Source organism: Argentina silus (assembly GCF_951799395.1).
Source record: "Argentina silus genome assembly, chromosome: 3".
Taxonomy (NCBI): Eukaryota; Metazoa; Chordata; class Actinopteri; order Argentiniformes; family Argentinidae; genus Argentina; species Argentina silus.
Genome location: NC_139657.1, coordinates 7681414 through 7687413, shown reverse-complemented (window position 1 = coordinate 7687413; position 6000 = coordinate 7681414).

Here is a 6000-nt window from a genome sequence, read left to right as displayed (position 1 = left end):
TCTGCTAAATGCCATAAATGTAAATGTAATGTAAATGCATGCCAAAACACATCAATACAATAAAACAAAACATGAGCACAGGAGTTACAATACAGGAATACAAGCATGATACCCTTGGATCATGTTAATGGTCACCAACAACGCTTCAAAGAGCTAGCCATCATTGCTAGTCTGGTAGAGGGAATTGATTCTCCCTTCTCAGCAGAATTCTCAGCTACTGAGGAACAAAAGGAGTCCTTAGGGTCCATATTTCATGTATGGTCTCTACAGAGCCCTTTTTGCAGGAGTTGTATTTCCCTATCTTAGGTTACATTTGATTTGACATTACCTCTTTTCATGGGTTTTTGTGTGCATTATGCTGTTTATTCATTGTATCTGCAGTCCCCTGCATAAGTAATGGGACAGTGAAGCATTTTTTTTCTTTTGGCGCTACACATTGTATAAATATTGGTTTCACTATTCAGAAATTAAAACACTTGTTATGCATAGTCCCCCTACTTTAGGGTACCCAAAAGTGATGGGACAATCGGCTTGACAGGTGTTTCTAGTTTGTCAGTTGTGTTCTATCACATAATTTGTGCAGACATAAGTGAGCTCTCAATGTCTAGGATTCTAGGCTTTTGTTTGCCTTTGGAGTCTGCTATTGGTGTCTGTCAACATGAGGACCAAATAGACTTCATAGGCAAGTAAATAGGCAAGTAAAGTGTGGAGAAAAAAAGGAACTGCCCAATATCCACAACATACCACCTCATCTGTGAAATATGGTGGAGGGGGTGTTATAGCTTTGGCATGTATGGCTTTCACTGGAACTGGCTCACTTGTCTTCATTGATGATGTAGCTGCTGATGGAAGCAGCAAGATGAATTATGAAGCATACAACTCATTGGACGGCGCTTCATCATACAGCAGGACAATGACCCAAAACATACTGCCATAGCAACTACGGAGTTTTTCAGGCCCAAAAAGTGGAAAGTTATTTACTGGCCAAGTCAATCTCCAGATTTAAATCCAAATTGAACATGACTTGAAGATGGTTACAGTACAGGCCTGGCAGAGCATCACCAGAGAAGATACCAAGCATCTGGTGGGGCCAATGGCTCGCAGACTTCAGGCGGTTATTGCATGTAAAAGATTGACGACCAAATACTAAACCTGAATGCTTAATTTAGACATTTGATAAATCTGTCCCATCACTTTTGGTGGTCTAAAAAATAGGGACTATGTCTAAAAAGTGTTGTAATTTGCATAGGAATCAATTACACACTGTGTGGATCAGGTTGTCGTTACAAACTGAGCAAATGGAGAGGAACAAAACTGCTCAAGAATGCAACCCTGAGGCTTGGGGAGACTTACACAAATCTATATGTATATCTATGATAAGGATATGAGTTATTCAAGGGTATGGGTATGAGCAGATATTCTTGATTGCATTTATCTGTTCAATGTGTACTGATTGAAAGATTTATTCTGATGTTGGTTTTTAGTGGAATAACCCTCAAATTAGACCTGTATATCTTTTACATGGGTTCGTTGGCCCTGCAATTTTGCGGTTTTTTATTTCCTTCTTTGTCTATTCACTGGAGGACAGGAACCTTCTAGCTTGATTGAGAGACTGATGAAAGCCACTTTGTACTTTACTGGTTGATTGTTGTTGATTGATGCTTGCCATCTATTCACTCTACAAACAAAGTGTATAGTCAATACCCTCATCCATTTAGATGGCATTGGTGTCTTCCCTTGAGTTTTTATTGGCAGTGTTAGGGTTTGTGCTATTCTCCGTGGCTCTGAGCCTCATTTTGCTTGAAAAAAACAGCACTGAGCTGAGCTCAGCTAAAGAGGCACTTCACCTATTTCTAACCACATATTCATTATCTCCAGCACCATACCAGTGTCTACTGGTGATGGGTCGTTCGCAAACAAGCCAGATCTTTGAACCGGCACTTTTTGATGAACATCCATATCTGAAGAATTAACACGACTTTAATATGATTCTAATATTCATAGCCTATTTCATGACACCCGCATACAGAAGCCTCTTTACTGTCAATGCATGTGTATAATAGTATCTTGCTTTGATTTTGTAAGACATCAGCTGGGTCCAATTACATTTTTTACATTTCATTTTACATGTTTTTATAATACATATATATAAACAATGTTATTTTGATTGAAGAAGGTACATTTGGATCTGAACAATGAAAGTGATAGATGTGCACAAGGACCAATCAGGAGTCAAAATGTCGCTAACTGGGCTGACTTCAATGAAGAGGCACTTGGGAGCTTGACACACTGTGGTTTTCTATGTTCTGTAGTGGATTACATCACAGGGTGTTATTTGCTATGGAGGTGTCTTCTTATCGTTTGTATCTTTTTGATTACAGAACATAGAAAATCAGTTTTTTCACGCTCCCAAATGTAGAGAATGCTGTTTTCACATATGTAGACACTGGTATGGTGCTGGGGATTATGAATATGAGGTTTGAAATCGGTGAAGTGCCCCTTTAAAACTCATAATACACTACCGAATGTTTCGTATGGTGCATTGTCTTGCCGCACCATAAAATGGCTAGCTGCGGTATTCTCTGTTGGATTATGTTTTACAGTCTATTTAAAAAATATTACAGTTATTTTTGGCAACATCATTCACTGTTTTGCTCAAGCAAAATCAAGCCCTCTGTCTGTAACCTACTCCATCGCGAGGGACGTTCATGTTCCCTCATCATCTTCTCATACTATATCCTATCAGCCACATAATGAGAGGGGTCTGGTGGGAGGACTAGCAATATTTTCAGTGTCTTGCTCTACTATATGGTTTCATATAGCCAGAATGGAAAACTGCCTTGGGCTTCTTGTCCCAGTTTGTTGTAGGCTTTCACAGTGCAGTCTGGTAATTATGTCAACTCTTCACAAAAAGGTCAGATGCTATAAAAATGCTAATGGACCTGAGGAAGAGATGGAATATTCAAACAACTGGGGGTGTTTGTTGTTTATATTATGTTGAAAATGGCAATAAAATATGTAAAACATTTTTTTTTTTTTTTTTTAAATGGTTGGGTCGGTTTGGGATCTTTTTATGTAGCAGCATCCTTTTCAGACAGGGAAACATCAACAATTATGGTGAGTGGTAAAGGTTAATGTTAGTGTGAATCTGATACAGCAAGAAAAGCCCTCACATTGCAACTGCTGCTCCCAAGTACTTTAATTAATCTTGAACCACACAATAGAGAAAGTAGCTGAGCACTGTGAAGAGCCTCTTTGAATGACTTGTTCCTACAGAGACTGTAAGCAACAATGAAGCAAAACAGGGCTCAAGCTGTGATGCAGATACATGCTTGTCTTCCAGGGAACAAGCCAACACAGTCTCCTAGCAAAACATGTAGGCAGAGAACTATAGTACGAGGGAACCGTACCGTGCACATTGTCATGTTACTATAGCGTGACATCTTCACGCTATAAAGCACTACATAAACCAATAAAAATAAGCACTACATTAGCGTTGTGTAGTACTTCGACTTCCGTGGCGGCATGCACACACTTTTAGCTGTCAACTATAGTACTATTGTGCGCAGGCACAAGTGATGACAAAAACATCATGGCAAACTTTTAGTCACTGAAGAACCCCATGGAAGACGAGAAATCTGTTTGAAATTCTCTCAATGTAGTTTTCTGTTGATTATTATTCTGTTGATTATCACCAATGATTATGTCCGATGGGTAGTGTATCCAACGGGACCAATCTGAATCCAGTGCATTGATTACAGTAGTGTTTACTAACCTTTCTGTCAAAAGAGACATGGCTGCAGACATACTGTATTGAATTGATTAAACTGTCTGCCACTCTTTTTTCCTCAATCCCTCAATAAAAACAATAAGCACAAAGTTCAACCAGATCCTTCTGAGCCATGTATATATAGCCTATAGTCCCTTATGGAAAGACAACATTTTGCACATACTAAGCAGGAATGAAGACATGAGGACAAATGGGAAAGGTCTTGATGTTTTTTTGACTTTAATAAAAAATGCTGGGTAGGACAGCTGTTTCATCAGGCAGGCCCTCTGAGTTTATGACATTGACTTGCTGACACAGTAATGTGAGAGGATGTGAGGAGATACTGCATCCAAGAGATGAAAAGGTGCATAGAATACTGCACATACATCACTCCCGTCTTGGGCCTTTGTTCAGCGTCACCTTTCAACACCCTTCTTCACTTCAAGATATATCTAAAAAATGGAATATTGCAACTCGGCTAGAAGTTGATGGGAATGTGACGTTCAGTGTGAGGAAAATGTGACAACTGTGTTTGGAGCCAGGGGTGTATTATTGCTCTTGACATAATTGTCATGTATTGATTTTACCTACATGACAGGGGTAATGCCCAGTTGGCGTGTTTGGATATCAGAAATGATATCTCAAACCCAATATAAAATCAGCTTCCCACATAAAATGAAATCATGAAGTTTGCAATATTAGAGATCTAGAATCATAAACTACTATGCAATGAAATCCTATTTCGCATTGCATCAACAATGCAATTTTGCATACGAGTTGTTAATTGTTGTTTGACATGCAACAGGTTTGCTTTCACAAGTGGGACTACAGTAGCAGTTTCTAGCTGATGTGCTACATGATTAAGACAAATTACGGCGGCCCATTGAGGACACTCTCCCCGATAACCAATGCATTCATTACAGCTGGTCACCGTGGGTTTCCATGCATGCACTTCTAATTAGACCAGATACATGAGTGGAAGTCATTCAGAGTAGGCAGTAGGCTACTACCTGGGGACAATAGTCTCCAAACTCTATTAAACCCATAATGGAAATCATTAATCATACCTACTGTATGGTGTATGACCTACACCTTTGTATGGAATGCTTAATATTCTGCCTGTATTTCACAGCTCAGAGCCTCGCTTAGAACATACTCAAAATCCTCTACCTTATGTTGAAGAGCACCAGTCTCTGTAAATATTTTATGAGGTCAAACAGGAATTCCAAAATGAAATGGAGGGAAAATGTGAGAATGTGAAAAATGTATTTATGTGTGATGTATTTGTTATAGTTTATCAAAAGGCAATAATAAAAACAAGACAAAATAGGAATAATAGAAATAACTATTTAAGCCTACATTATAGAAAATGTATTAAATAAAATTTAAAAAATAGAATAAAGATTTTTTTTAGAAAGGGCTGGCTAATTGAAATCAATCTATAATTTTCAGTCTTCAATTGCTTTTTTTAATAGCCCAGATAGGGCTATATATGTTATATTATATTCAAAAGGGCAATTGGAAATGTCTGAGTAAGAATCAACATACTTGCTATACTTCCCAAGTAAAACCTCGGGGGCCCCTAGTGGTCCGGGGCCCTACATGCAGCGCGTAGTCTGTGTATTGGGAAAGCCGGCACTGTATTCAGCATTCAAAAGACATTTTTCGTATTACTTACAGCCAATAAGTATAATGCATTATGATGTAGTCATAAGACATTGTCATAAGAATGTATAACTCTGAATGTATGATTTTTACAAACATTTTGCACAATTGACACATAAAAAAACAACACAATATAAGACATTTAATGTAATAATGTCATATATGTAATAATGCATTATACCTGTTGGCTCTAAGTAAAGTTAAAGCTATCAAAATGCACATACCGGTCACACAGAGGCTGGTGATGGACTCTGTGTCTGTTTGTTTGTGCTTGTGACCCCACATGTCCACATGGTCTGATAGCTGCCGTCCTCGTCCCACAGAGTGCAGATAATAATAGGTACTGATTGATATAATGGGGGAGTAGCATCGTCGGGGGATTGGTCACAGCACACTGGTGAAGGGAGCCTCTCACCAGTGGCTGAATTGGGCTCTGACATCACACTGCCTTCTCCCAACTCCTTCTGATTCTGCCCCTCCTGCTTCTTCCCATTAATAAGTCTGTCTGTGTCCCTGCGTGTTATTTAAAGCCAGAGATCCTCCCTCTCACAGAGCCACTGTGTTGC